The sequence below is a fragment of the Myotis lucifugus genome, unplaced genomic scaffold, assembly GCF_000147115.1.
Source record: "Myotis lucifugus unplaced genomic scaffold, Myoluc2.0 scaffold_65, whole genome shotgun sequence".
NCBI classification, from domain to species: domain Eukaryota; kingdom Metazoa; phylum Chordata; class Mammalia; order Chiroptera; family Vespertilionidae; genus Myotis; species Myotis lucifugus.
In genome coordinates this window covers 3,245,905-3,261,324 of record NW_005871113.1, presented here as the reverse complement: position 1 = coordinate 3,261,324, position 15,420 = coordinate 3,245,905, and the positions used below count along the sequence as shown (strand labels likewise).

The following is a 15,420-nucleotide window of genomic DNA, read 5'->3' as shown; positions in this document are numbered from 1 at the left end:
TTCCCAGCAAGCAATTCTATGCAACAATAAAATATAGGTGGCTCTGAGTAAGGCTTTTCTTTACTGGCTAACGTGGTGTCTCAGCAAACTTTTTCATTGCAACACGATGACTATGAGAAAACACTAACGAATCTCCCAGTACTCACAAAGGCATTTTGCTGAGCCCTGCTGGCTGAGGCAACAATGGCTAGAAGTGGGAATGTGGGAGAGTTCCACAGGCCACGCCCCCTGATGTGAGAGTAGATAGGCCATGGCTTGACCAAGATACCCCTTTTCTTATATTACCTCAAGGATAGGATATGAATGTTTTCTCCCTCACCTTCTCATGCAGGGATCTTAGGTTAATAATCCTGCTTTCCTCACATAGCTAGATACTACCCAGAAATGCCCAGGAAGGTCTCAACTTCAAAGGAGAGAGGGACACCTTGGTCTGGCCTGACCACCACTGCCCACACTCCATTCCTTTTTGGGCCTTTCTCCCACTGTCCTAAGCAGTGCAGATCAATTATGGTGGCTTAGAAAGAACTGACTGGGGAAGCTTTGAAGTGGGGAAGTCATGGTTTTTGCCTTGAAAATATGCATGCTTATACTACAAGCCGCCCATTTATCTTTGCTATCTGAGACCAATGGAGGTTGCTTGCCACTGGTGTTATAAACAACCTTGTCCTTGGGCTGAACATATTAAAAGTGAGGATCCTTGTCCTGCTCCCCAACTTTAAAGTCTGTCATCACAGGGCACCGGCTTATGTACCAACAGAGCACCGACAGATTTCTCCTAAAGCTACAGGTTTTTAAAAATCTCAAGAACTTCATTTACACACACACACCCCCCTTTCTGGTAAGTCCATTGCCCTAAACTTTAAGCTATGAGAATTTGACTGTGTGCTGATGAACTCTTTATAGTTTATTAGGACAAATATTCACTGAGGGGCATGCATCAAGCTTCAAACAAAAATCACCCACAATTCCTGGGAGAGTTCTGCATTTTAGTTGTGTAACACACTCGAGAGACCAAATCCTGACAGCACACATTAGGATTTTTTGTGTTGTTTAAACCTTACCTGGTTAGAATTTAATCCCCTGCTCACAGCACAAAGACCAAAATGACACAAACAGGGGATGGCTGGCATGAAGAGATACCCAACAAGCTGCTCCATTTAGCATCATCTAAATCCTCCTTTAATATGATTAACATCTGATATTTCTCTCTTTCTGAATCATATCCACTCCCAGCCAGGCCACCTCTCCTTTATCTGCAGTGTCTATTTTCAGACCGCCTCAGTGCAAGGAGTATGGGGCCCGGGAGTAATTTTGTCACTTCCCATGTGACTTCGGACAAGTTATTGGTCTATTTTGAGTCTTATTCTTCCTTCGGTAAAACTAGGCTCTTTCTGGAAGTGTGGTGACAAGGTCGCAGGAGTCTGGATCCCGCCTGCCCCCTCCACTCACAGGCTCACGCGTTCACATGCGCGCGCGCACCCACCACCACACAGGGACCTAACATCACCCAACAGTTTTTCATTTCACCTCTCCGTTTTGGCGCATGTGCTCGCAAAAGCTTCAGATAAGGCGATCCTTTCCTTTCTGTGCCCGTGTGCGTGGAGGTCAGTGCTTAAGTGAGATGCTTAAGAAGCCACCGGTCTTATCACAGTAGCTTTACCAGTGTGGGCCCCGGCTGTGAGCCAGGGCTGGACCCAGCACTTGGAGCCGAATACCTCAACGGAGAGGGTGCGCACTGCGTGACTTTGGCATTGAAGTTTCTACTCTTAGACTGAGTGAAATGAGTCTGTAGTCTACTATGAACAAGAGAAGAGGATGGCAAAGTAGAGAACTGTACACCTTGTTTCTTTCTGAATTTTTAAGCATGTAGAGGGACTCCGAAGTTGTGTCTGCATGATGCCCAAAGATCCTGTCAATTCAAAGGAGTACATTAACCCAACAGAGTACTAGCTGGTCCAATAGTAAAACATTTTACTGACTGCATTTTAAATTTCTCAGTCAGTTGTTGGCAGCAATAATAAAACGGCTAACATTTATTGACTGTCTACGATTCTCTTCTAAGTGTTTTACCACTATTATTTAATGTGAGCAGTAATAATCATAATGTGGATATTAAGATAAGAAAAACTTCAGTTTGCCTAAAGATTTATACTGTTTTTAAAGGAATTCTAAATGGGAAGGGACAGGTAGAGGCAGGGGTAGAGAGGGTTATGAGATGAGAAAAAATGAGGCTAATGTTTTCCCCTTTCGCTAGACTTTCTTCTCCTTCGTTCTGTTCTCCTTCTCTTGTCTTTTTTTTTTTTCAGCTCTCTGCTCCATCTCTGCCTCTGTCACTCTTAGCACCATCCCCCTTCAGCCCCTGCTGCTGATGGCTCTCAGAGCAGATGGGGAAGGTTTATCACTAGCAAAGAGGGAGTGGCTTGAATCTCTCTCCCCTTCTAGACCCTGCATTTCCTGGCCTTTATGAGTCAGGACCTTCTGAGTGACAGGAGAGTGGTTCTGCCTTTTGTATCAATTTACACAATTGCCAAGATTCTTGGCAGAGCATTCAGACTTAGGGTGGTGAGAGCTTGAGAAGACCCAGGGGATGTGGAAGAAGACTCTGAAGGGGGTGGAGGGTGTGACAAGAACTATATTTTTGGTTTGTGCTAAAGCCCAGAAAGCTGGCCACGCTGTGTGGAGTGGGGCTCTCGCTCCGAACCTCCGAACGTGAGTTTGCTAAAGTGTGCGGAAGAGGGGTGTTCAGTTACAAGTGCATCCTTCACTCCTACTTCTCACATTTAATGAGACTGGCAATAATAAATTTGTCTTTCCAGGTGTTATGGTATATATTTCTATGCTTCATTTTCACTTCACTTTGAAGAGCTTCCAAATTTTTTTTTTTATGGGAAGGGAAAAGGGGGGTTTGGGATTCTGTCCCAGTTTTTAAATCATACTGACACTTTTGACTTTAGGGGCATATGAGTTGGATTTTATTGCTTTTTTGTTGCTCTCACAACTGTGGCTGGAAAGAAGGCAATGATCGCTGTCAATTTCCAAGGCTGGTTTACAGGTTTGGGCAAAGAACTCAACTAAGCCACTGACCTGTGTAAGTCACCAAGATGCATCACACTAGCTAAGGGGCCCAAAGGCCTACCTACCACCCTAATCTGGTTCCATTACCTCGGCCAGCTACGTGATGTGGTACAGCTAAGAAAGGCAGAATGGCCCAAAGATTGGGAGCCTAGAGATGGTCTTGTGTGCACAGTGACCAACACCTTCATCCAGATAGGTAATTCTGACTTTGGGGGAATGTGAGTTGGAGGTTTTTGCTTTTTTGTTTTCCTCTGCCCCGCCCTGTGGTCAGCCAGGCATCCCACCTAGGCCCATGCGTGCCTAGCTGTCTATCTGTAGGCAGGGTCCTAATTCCCAGGAAGAGTGATTGAGCGCCCTTGCCCTCATTAAAGACCCAGGTTTTTGGATGGAGAGTTTAAAAATAAATAGAAGGGGAATTTGATTCATTGATTAGCTGGTGTATAAATGCCATTTCCTAAGATACTAACATCTCACTGGGCAGATGATCCATCATCAAGCCTGGGGTCTGGCTTTTTCCTGGAGTCACATGACAGGCAAGGAGAAGACTCCTGCAGACCCCTTTCTGTGCTTTCTGACTTCACTCTTAGAAAGAGAAAATAAAGCAGTACCCCTTACATCCACCCCACCACCCCACACACTCCCAAACACAGGCCCATTGGAATCCACACACAGAATGTATTCTCTCCACCATGCCTACCCCCATCCCAACGCACCTCACTCTCAACATGGTACACATGGAAGAAGATTGCATGTATTTGGAGATCTGTCATTCATGTCACCATCTCTTTAAAGAAAAATGAGGACAGGTGGATTTAGGAAGCTCTTCCCTCTGCTCCAAATAGATATTTAAATATGAGGATCGTTTGGAGCACTGGCACATGAGTGAGAACCTTTCACTGCTCTTGCAGTCTTTTGGCCTCAAAGCCGCTGAGCTGTTTAAATGATCGCGCAACACACTATTGGTGGGTGGCGGGGAGGCAAAGAAACGCTTACTATTTCTTTCCTTGCCAGCCCTACTACTGACAAGCCAAATTGATCTCTTAAGAGACGAAATGAATGTTCTCCAAATATACGTACACACACATGGCTGTCTGGGAACCTATTCCTTGCACAGAATGATCGCCTGAAATGTGAAGGAGAGAGCAGTAGAGATGCCGGGGTGTAAGTGGGTGGGGTGGGGGAGGGGCAGAGGTGGGATTGTGTGCATGCACGGAGCTTCATTTTTGCACCGCCCGTCCTTCTGGAATTCAAGGTGTTGATCAGTATAATGAAACCGGTCCATTGATTTACCATCTATTTGGGAATGTCATTGCATTTTTAGCTCCCCGTGTCTTTTTTTGTCATTGGGTTACATTCAAGCACAGTAAGATCAACTTGAAAACCTCCTTACTCAACAGCTTTATTAGTTATAGCATTCCATGACCTTTCTCAACATTCTTAAAGAAAAAGATACAGTGGAATGTCGCTTTACTTTGCTTATTGTCCTTTGTTGTGGCGAACAAAGCGTTTTCTACAGTGGCTATAGCACATAATTATACAGCTTTCAATGGCAGTGTCTTGGCACCTATCAGAGTTCAGAGGAGCCTTTAGAAAAAAAAAAAGATGTTTTGTGGCAGCCTAGGGAGGGTCTCATCTTTCCTTCAGAAAATAGTTCAAGGCTCTTCTGTCAAGCTTCCCTACTTAGAGCTTTTTCTCCTCCTGCTTCATAAAGTTTAAAGCGGATTCAGTGGAGTTCTATGATCTATTTCTTTTGAAAGATTGTTCCTCGGCACAGAGAGGGCCTTTGACTTCAAGAGTTCACAGATTCATGTCTTTAGGTATCATATGTCTGACCTTATCAGTTACTCCATTTAATGTCGGAGAAAAAGTCTCAACTCTTTGTGTTGGTCTGTTTTGCCTCTGTGAAATGATTTGGTGAAAAGACCATCCTTTTTAACACACCACTGAGAGGCCGTTTCGGCTGCAACCTGCCCTGTGGCTTTTCTCTCTTTAAAAAAAAAATGTCCTTGTGTTTTGTGTATGGATGAGTTCACAGTGAGAATAGAATTATACAAGGGCAGGCGCACACACAAAAAAATCTTTTGCTTCCCTCCCGCCCCTCCTCCCCCCCGTGATCTATTGGCTCTCTTGGTGGCTGTACCCCAACAGGCGAAGCCATTTAGCAAACACAGAGGCGGCAGCCGTGGCGCTGGGGCAGCAGTGGGTTTTCCCTTGCTGCGACCTACCCCTAAGGCCTTCGTAATTAATTGTCCTTCAGAGATGAGGAAAGTTCAGAGACAGCGTGGAGTGATGCCTATTGTCTGACATTCAGCTCTCCTTGCCTAGGCTCTTTCTCTTGGTCCCACAAAGGGTTATCCATGGCGGGGAGGGGGCAAGTCCTCAGCTGAGAGCCTGTGGTGGTGGTTGGAGCTTTCAGTGGGATGTTACCGTTGTGTTCGGCCCATCCTGGGTTAAATGTCTGAAGACGTTCTAACAAGCTTTTGAAAACGAGCCTGTTTATTTGGTCTCGAGGAAGCAAACTCATTTAGCGAACCCAAGTTTGCTCCAAACTCCGCGATCCCTTTTCAAGTGGCAGATAGCATGGACATCAAATTGCCTCGTTCCCCCCCACCCCACCCCTGATTTTATTTCACTTTAACTGCTTGGGTCTTTCTCAGACACAGAGCAGAACTTTTCACAATCATTCACTCACTCGTTTCTCTTAACCACCTCAGTTATAAATTTGCAAGAATAAGTATTTTTGCAAACATTCTTTTTGGTTCTTGAAAGTCGATTATTCCAGTTTAAAAATAACGTTTCACCTTCAGGGACTGCCTTAAGCCAACCTTCAGTGCTGTTTGCTAACATGACATAAAACAAATACAGGCTGGTCCCCTCCCCCCTTTGGGCTGAGACACAAAATTAAGACGCAGCGTGGAGACAGCTACTTGAGAAGTGAAGGAAAAGGAGAACCACTAATGATGATCATGCTACTGTTCCTGGTAAATAGAATGAAGCCAAGAAAAACAAATACAATCATTTTTCCAAGAGGCACTTAACCGAGCACATGAGAAAGGATTAAGCTCCCTTCGCTGTGGTGTCCACCACGACTTCTAGGCTGAAGGGGACCAGATTTAGAGGCAATCTGTAAAGGGGCCCACAGAATGGCCAGAACCTGTCCCCCTAGCTCTTTGAAAACACTTCCACTACAGACCTTTTGGTATTTAAAGGGAACCCATCTGTGGAAGTTGACACAACAAATATAGTCATACCAAAAAGGGGGGTCATAAAAAATTAAAGTTATTCTTATGAATCTTTCATTAGAAGCAATGAAAAGGGACACTATTGGTCTAAGTCCTTTGTGCTCCAAGCCCTTCTTCCGGGCTCTGGGCTATTGTTCTTTCAGCTCCTCAAACAGACTTTCACTTTCAAGCTGACAAAAGTCACTCAGAAGCCAGACAGCTGTACTAACACACCCACCTCAGGGAGCAGCAGCCAGGGGCAGGTGACGGGGCCCAGGGACCTTTCAGAGCGGCCTGTGTTGCTTTGGTACTCACCTGGAGAGGGACCATTTACTGCTCATTTGTGTCCCCAACCCCCTGAAGTTCCCCAAGATGTTTCCTGCATTTTCTTTACAACATGAAACATGGACATCCATGATGATATTTATACCTCGGGTTGCATGGCCTGGATCTGATTCGTAAAAGTTTGAGCACAGAACTTAGCAGAAGGCAGAGGGAGTTTGACTCAAAACTCCTTTGATTTCTCCCCCTGGCTTCTCTCTGTTCAGCCTTTTCCAACCAGTCCAAATCTCTCTTAAGCTTTTCCATGTCTGCTGCCTCATCCCGGGAGTAGCTGGGATTGTCTGAAAAACACCCACCAACAGTGAGAACAAGCCTCGCCTTAGGATTTAAGATGTAGTCAGAGATAGACAGGTCACCCTGCCTGCCTCCCAGGCCTCAGGGCAGCAGCGCCACGGGCCATGGAGAGTCCTCCCCGTGTGTGTATTACAGGCCCTCCCTCCCCTGTCACCTTGTGTACAGTCTGGTCTGTGACACTGATGGTGATTATGTCATTATTTTGCTCTGGGGGCCCTGGCACATCTGCAGAGCCCAAGCACATCTTCTTTGTTGCGCTGGCAGACGTCCCACACCACAAATGCTTCATTAGCCCTGCTGCTGGCCTCCTTGCCAGACGCGAGTGCCCAAATGTGGGCTCCTTTTTGCTCCGTTCTTTTGTGTAGCTGATGATCATGCATTCATCTTCCCAGTTCTTCCCCATTCCCCTCGACTTCTGAACTCCAGATGTCCCAGTTTTCTTGCCCAAATCACTCGAAAGTTTACGCCCCGAGAAACAAGGAGCAAAAAAAAACACACACAAAAAACAAAAAAATCCTCCTTGCTCCTTAACCCGTCCTCACCCCTTCCCACCTCCCCACTTTCCACCCGCCCAGTGAATGGGGTCTTTGAATAGCTCCCCAATGTGCGGACTGACGCTTTCCCACTTGCAGTTTGAACAGATACCAAGTGGTTGCTCCCCGTAGGATGGTAGGTAGGGTTGGAATTCGGACTTATTGGGTATTACTTATTCTGTGTATGCCTTTCTCTGCCACCCCTTCTCTCTCCTTGGCTCCTTTATTTGCTTCAGCGCATAGCCTCATTTTACCAATTTTCAGAAAGCGGTCCGAACTGGGAATAGAGCAAAGATTCTTCATGCCTCGCTGTGCATGTGATAGTCGGCTGAAGGTTCCTTTCCTCTGAATGGAATCGTCTTCTCCCCTCTGCCCCCAACCGTCGTGCCCTGCCTGCTCCTTCTGCTGTCATCACCTCCCCAGCCCCCGACGATGACCTATTATTAGATATTGAATGTGATTAACAGTGGGCTGTTTTGGAAACGGGCTAAAACATTTCTCTGAAGTTTGACTCTGTATTTAACGGAGCCAGCGCTTGAGAGAAGGTGTAATGGTTCCAACATTAACTGCAGTAAATGTTAGAGCTCCATATCTTGGGCTGTGGTGGGTTCTCTGTAATTGGTATGTTTTACTTCCTCCCTAAAATGGAATTAATTGATCTGTGTTAGCGTATTATGAGCAGCTTTCCCCACAGAGAATTTAAGCAGTTTTTGTCCCCCAACCACGCCAACATGGCATGTTTCAATGTCTCTGTCTTTGAGTAAAACATGGATTTTAGTTTTACACCCAAAGGAGTAAGTTCTTATATTTTTAGCAACCATGGTCAGACCACTGTCCAGAATCCTAATGCAGACTCCTAGGTCGAAGACCCTGGAGAAGATTAAAGAGCATTTCTCCTGAGGAGTGAGTTGCCATCTTGTACAGTTTCCTGGGTTTCCCTGTCACGGAGCCCTGTTCTGAATATTAGGAACCATCCAGCTGAGACAATGAGGAGAGAGGTGGCCAGATCAGCAGGCCACCAGCCCGGGGCAGGGAGCGTGTTGGGAGAATCTGGTACTTGTCATTGACTGAATCATTTTCAAAAGTCTCAGGATGTCCCCACAACATTCCCAACTTCCCATTATTGGATCATTATGGTTTTATTACCCACAGGTTTATTTAAACCTTTGCAGGCCTAGCCCCGTTCTCAGAATATACCACTCCTCAAGATAATAATTCTCTAAATTTATTACCCGCTGAGAAAATAGTATCTTCTTTTTTATGGCTCGTGAGTGATTTCCCTGGAACTCCGAAGGGATAGCCCTCGTTATAATATCCTAGGATTTGTGGACAGGGCTGTGGCCATGTTCTCCATTTCCTCTCTGATTTTATAGACTTTGATCATTACTGCCTCTTAATCTTCATCTCTGCAGATGAAGGAGCTCTAATCCTTTTTAAAAGTCTAATCTCATACAGTTAGTGGGCTGCCCCTGGTCGTTTCAGCTGCCCTCTGTAATGCGCTTCAGCGTGACTGTGTTTTCCCAGGGACAGTTACAGTTAGGAGACCATTGAGCGGAGTTCCAGGTGTGGAACTGCACCTCACCGACACACCCAGGGGGACTTTTTTTTTATTGCCCCAGAAGTTTATCCTGAGAAGTTGGATTTCTTGAGTAGCTTCTCAGAGGCACTTATTGGTGAAAAGAGCCTACAGACCAGTGTATGGAACTCTTGACAAGTATTCTGGCAAATCTGATTGTGTCTACAGGACATATTCAGCCAAATAAGCAGTGGGCAGGTCCACCATGCTGCCCAGATGTTTGCAGTGTTTTTGTAGATAAAGTATAGAAGCGTTTGACATCCTGAAGACCCAGCCTTATCCTTAGGCTCTAGTCTATAAAAATGGCAGCCTAAGGGAAAAGAATGCTCTGGTCTCTAAATTATATTCTCAGGAAGGAAACAGAAACTTTACTTACAAGTAGATGTTATTTTATGTAAAGGCATCACCTTGAGATCTTAGAAAGGAAATCGTTTGGAGAGGCCACGGTCAGTGGTCCTGGGCTGATAGTGTAACATTTAAAAGAGCATGGCTTCTGGAAACAGTCCCCGAGTTCAAATCCCAACTCTGCCGCTTCCCAGCAGTGAACGCTTAGCAAGTGTCCTCCCCTCTCTGTGCCTCAGTTTCCCCATCTATAAAATGGGCAAGACCTTAGCATCTACCTCACAGAGCTGTCCTGAGAATTAAACGAGTACCCGTGACTTTATTAGCACAGAGTAAGTGCTGTATAAGCATTTGTTTTTATTCATCTGTCGAGCCAAATGAAAGTTACCTTGTCCAATTATTGCATCATTTCCTGCTGACCCTAAATAGGAAAACAAACAAATGAGCAAACAGAGAGTTCTCATCAGAACTGGGACAAAGAGTCAATGCAAAACTGGTTTAAAAAAGAGAAAGTGATCTCTCTGCCCCAAGTGTGGCTGTGAAGGTGGCACCAACCTGGATCAGAACTGGAGTCATAGGTCCCAGGTGAGAAGGGTACCATGGAAGGAGCACCCGATCGGAGGGGTCTGCCTCGGGCAGCACCTGCCTCAGGAGGCTCTACTTTGCTCACCCATAAAGTGATGAGATTAAACACAGAGCTAGGATCTAGGTCTGAAATGCTGTGATTTGAGGATAGAAGGCCTTCTGCATTCCCTAAGTAAATCCTTGGGGTGATGCAAAGCTTTAGGCAGTGACTGTGGATCGCCTGGGAACCCAGATGGCATCCACCCGGGGCCACATCCACCCTGTGGCTCTGCTGTGGCTCAGCTATCTCAGTAACAGTCTCCAGGGTGCCCACTGTGGGGTTCCCCCAAGGCCCGCTTTGCAGATCTCTCAACAGTACCTTTGGAGACATGGCAACTCCCTCGCTGGGACTATAGAGACTAATCTTTCAAATTCATAAACAATCTATTGACTGAATTAGCACTAATCTTTATACTTGCTGCTCACTTTATCTGTGTTGGCTAAGGCAGCCAAACAGTAAGGAGTTCATCTGTGAAGCCCTCATGCCTGTGGGTTTCCTAGAAGATGGGACAGGCCTGAACTAATGGGGTGTCTATACACCCATCCCCACAAGCATTCCGCTCGTGCCCCACCCCAACTCAGCCAATCAGCACTCGTAGTATATTACTAACCTCTGAATAATACATTACATCTCCCCTATTTCAAGACAGAATTAGTTGTTCTAGATGGTATCACTACCTTCACTATCAGGCTTAGTTAGTAACTTTTACAAAAGCAAACCATTCTTTCCTTTAAGTATTCCCCAAATGATAGTAACCGAAGTCATAAAAGTTTTTTTTCCCCACTGGGGTTTTGTGGGTGTGTATGAGTGTGGTGGGTAGGTATGAAATCCTCACAAGTCATTTAGATATGTATTTTTCATCTTTCTTGTGGTTACTGTACTCAACTTCTGTTTTGAACAGACTACTTTAACATTTTTAATTAAAATCTGGTACTAAAAGTGGCTTTTTAGTAAAACGTAATAGATTCACTGAGAACAAGAATAGGGGGGTTGAGAAGGGTGACAGCAGAGAAAATGCCAGAAGCAGGAGGAGGAGGAAGAGGATGAAAGGCTATGGTTTCAAGGCCACTCCACTTCCTTTCATACAAAGACTATTTTCAGAGATTTGTCAGCTTATGGGACCTGCAGGTGTACAACTCCTGGCATGGCTCTCGGCAGGGCCAGTCCTAGGTCTGGCAGCATCCTGAGACTCCACCCCAAGCAGCACCTTGAGGCATCGGCAGGGGACTTCCAAAGGCTCTCAGGGCCCTTCTGGAACCTGTTTCTCAGCCTCCCCAAACTATTTACCTTTCTTGAAAAAGCAATTTCAAAGTCCTTCATAAGCTCTTGGGTTGCTTTTGAAATATAGCTCATCCTTGTTTTTTTTTGCAAAGGGTCACTTATCGAGGGGAGACCCAATAGAATTCTCTAGAAAGACAAAATGGAATTTCTCTGACAGAACCAAGATCTTTCGGTCAAAACCAAATGATAGGATTGAGGTCTTTAATCCCAGTCCTTTCCCAACGCAGCCCAGGATTATGTGGGACTCGTGAGCTGCTGTCAGCAGAGAGGCAGTGTCTCCCAGGACCTCCGAAGCAGTTTGACTATCAGCTGTATCTCACGGTACTTTCTTTGCTGCTCACTCTGAGCGATGCTATTCTCATGGTCCTGCCTCACCCAGCTTCCTAACAGTTCCTCTCGAGGCTCCGCGCTCACAGCGCCCCATCCATGCATACAGGGCACGCAGATGTGTTTTAATGTTAGCCCGGGCAAAGCCTAGTTAGGAAGGTAAATCTCCTGCAGAAAGCAATCAGGTAATGCATTCTCCAACGAACAGGAGCACCCGGATTATCTGTGCCCCAGCTTCCCTTCGTGCCACGCTGGAGATTTGTGCCGAGTTGTTATTGGATAATTTCCCATCCAAGAATGGCACCACACTTGGCCCTATTCATTGTAACACCTTCCCCAGGAATTGCAGCAAAAGTGAAAGGTCAGGCTCTACCAGCCTGTCGAACTGAGACACCAATGGCACATCCTTCAAGGGGCTGACTTGAAGGGAAGTTAGTTAACACTACAGAGTGACAGGTGTACTGCTTCTTTTTCCATCTGAGCTGACTGGTTAGATGTGTGGTAAAGGAGGGACAGGTTCCTCCATGGAGTCCATTTAGACATTTACTGGCAGGAAAGTGCTTCATGAAAATCTCCTAATCAAAGCGGGGCGAGACTGAAGGCTTCTTGGTTCTTGCCCATCTCTCTGTGTGGTCCATTAACTCTATTCCATAGCCATGGGCAAGCCTTACATGCACCTAGGAGGGATGGTATGACACTGCAGGTTGAATTCAGGGGAGGCAATCCAAGCTATCCCGCAAGAGCCACCAGTGTGCTGACCCAGTGAGGCACGCAGGCTGAGTGAAGAATGAAAGAACGTTAGGCCCTCAGTAAAGTTGTCAGCCCCCAAGTTTGGCTAAGAGCAGGGGCTGGCAAACTTCAGTCTACAGGCCAGGTGGGATTCTCAGTCTGTTTTGTATGACCTCGAGATAAGAATAGTTTTTACATTTTTAAAGGGTTGTAAAAAAAAAGAATATGCAACGGAGATTGAATGTGACCACACAGCCTATGCATTGACTATCTAGCCCTTTGTGGAAAAAGCCTGCTGGCCTGGCCAGTGTGGCTCAGTGTTTGAGCGTCGACCTATGAACCAGGCGGTCACGGTTTGATGTCCGGTCAGGGCACAGGTCTGGGCTGTGGGCTCAATCCCCAGTGTGGAGCGTGCAGGAGGCTGCCGATCAAGGATTCTCTCTTATCATTGATGTTTCTATCTCTCTCGCCCTCTCCCTCTTCCTTCCTCTTTGGAATCAATAAAAATTACTTTAAAAAAAAGAAAAGAAAGAAAAGGCTGCTGACCCCTGGCTGAGGCTGTTTCTCTCTTGAGCAGAACACATACTCTCTGAGATCCCTTCTACTTCTGAAGTTCCAAAACTATGATTCTTCGATTGAATAGTCTGGGTCCAGCTCTAACCTGAACAGCCTCTCCCAGACACGTAACCCCAGCAGGGAGTTTCCAATTGTTTTCAAGATCAAAAAGTGTCTTTGTAGTATCTCAGGGCTAAAGGGATGGGAGAAAGTATCCCATTTTAGTATTTGATGCTTTTTCTCTGATTTTATTTTATTTTGTTTGTTTTATTGTTGTTTAAACCTGGAGTCACTCTTTCAAACATGCGCAGAGTTTGCGAAAGACGGAAAATCTACTCCATGACAACAAACGACATGACAATCATTGGGTTTCCTGACATATAAAACACCAAGACTTCCAAACATGAGCAAATAAACTAGCCGCTTGAAGCATATTCACTGATCAACGCTCGGCCCCACACAATAATTTTGACAGTCTCGTAGACTTTACGATAACAATTGTCTTTCTGTTCCCCGCATGCTAGTTCCTTCTTTGCAGGGGGCCACGGAGAGGTGGCTTTATTTCTATTGATGTCTATATGCAGAGCTGCCAGTGGAATGTTTACATAGTGTAAAATGAAAACACACAAATTATTATCAGGTAGAGCAGAAGACGATAAGACATTCTTTTACATTCCCCGAAAGTCACCATTAGTCAAAGTGCTCAATTCTAGCCCACTGTTGATAATCTATGGTGTTTTTATCGAGACATGTGTTACCAACGTTTTTTTTTAAAGGTGTACAAATTTGTGTGTGGATTCTGTATTTTCTAAATAGCCACTCCTAAAGACAAAGACACAAATTCAGGTGAGGAAACAAAGAAAATACTCAGGGCCTGAGTGGTGATGGCCAGGCGCGGCCTCCACTGCCCACACACAGACCAGAGTCCACTTCCTGGGATCCTTTTTCATGGAGTCCCACCATCCACTCAAGGTAGATCCTTACCCTCCCTCCTCGCAGTTTCCATGCGACTGTTCATTCCTTTTATTGTGTTCCCTCCAGTGGGCCCTGTCTGGTTGCTACTCTGCCGGCATGGGTAAGGGCGGGTGGGGCACTGGGGGGGTTTCAGGTGGCCTAACTTGGGAATATACATGCACCTTGTAGGTCCCTGCAGTGGTGGGCAGAAGGAGAGACCTGCTTTCCTTCAGCCACTTTTTCTAATTATCCCCGCAGCTCTTTCAGTCTGGTGGAGGGAAACGTGGGGCTGTGGTGCGGGGCTCGCTCATGTCCTTCCCCAGCCTTTCCCTGGGCTGACTTCCCCGCCCCCACCCGCTAGCATATTAACATGACATTGCATGGCCAGCGCAGACCACAGACCGGGAGCAGCTTCCACCAGCTGAAACCTCTGATCCCAAACCCACGAGAGAGTTTGGCTTTTGGATTTTGGCAAGAAGGCCTGTTGCCCATCAGGTCAGCATGAATAAAGATTTCTTTCTTCCTTTCTTTTTTAAAGTCGGGCATCAACTGACGGCCCCCAGAGCTCCCTTTCTCAAGACAATTTAACCCCTTCCTTCTCCCACGTCCGGTTTTCTATTCTGAATGCATGGGTTTTTTTTGTTTTGTTCTTTTCCTGTGAGACAACCAAGAAATCCATCTGTAAAAATTGAGAGCCGAATCAATGCCGAGCCATCTTATCATTTTTAAAGTATGTTTATCCAGCTTTGTAGTAGGAACAAGCAGACTGTTTGAAGGCCACATACTTCTCAAACCTTGGTTGCAACACGTTTGCGCCGTTTTGAAACTGTCTTTATCTAGCTGAGAAAACGAAAATCTATTTGATAAAGTGGCACTCTGGCCAGTTTATCTTGCAATATGGCTTTAGCTCACTGGGTCTATTGATTTCCTTAAATTAATGTTTACAGAATGCTACTGAATTTCGCTCAACAGAACATTGTTCTTTTGAAGGTTTATAAAAACAATGATACAGACTGTTATTGCCATGTGTTCCTTTGCTTAGACGGAAGAAACGTGGCTTTTTTTTTTTTTTTGATGGTTCTTTTTTGTTGTTGTTCTGTTTTGTTTTTTAAGGACAGCCTTGAACTCTAGCGACTTCCTAAAAGCATTTGCTCCTCACATATTTAAGGAGCAAACATGGAACCAGGAAGTGAGCCCACTCATAGGCCTAAAACTGCATGGGCATCACATTAATCTGACCCCGTAAGGTCCCCGAAAACTGCATGCGGCCTAAGCATCAGAATGAAAGAGACTTTAGTCTGAAGCTCAGTGGTGGGTGGCGTCTGCGGGAGGCCTCGCAGCCAGTGCCCTGGAGGGTGATGCCAGTCCTTCCAGAGGTACGGGCGAGCGTCCTCATAAAATGCAAGCGCTGTGTTGCCATTTGATGGGCGCCCTAAATATAACACCTCGCTCTTTGCCCGTGGTGCTCCATGTTTTAGACACAAAACCTAATCTCCAGAGATGATTTTTAAAGCTGGCCTTCCCCGGGAAGCACCAGGCCCATTCAGCTCTTGACAGGGCTTCAAG

The 15,420-nt window shown here is 45.8% G+C and overlaps 1 protein-coding gene across 1 annotated transcript in view; it reads left to right on the top strand.

Moving 5' to 3' along the window:
- PROX1 (prospero homeobox 1) overlaps positions 1-15,420 on the top strand; it is a 52,335-nt gene that overhangs the window by 24,386 nt on the left and 12,529 nt on the right. The window lies entirely within an intron of this gene.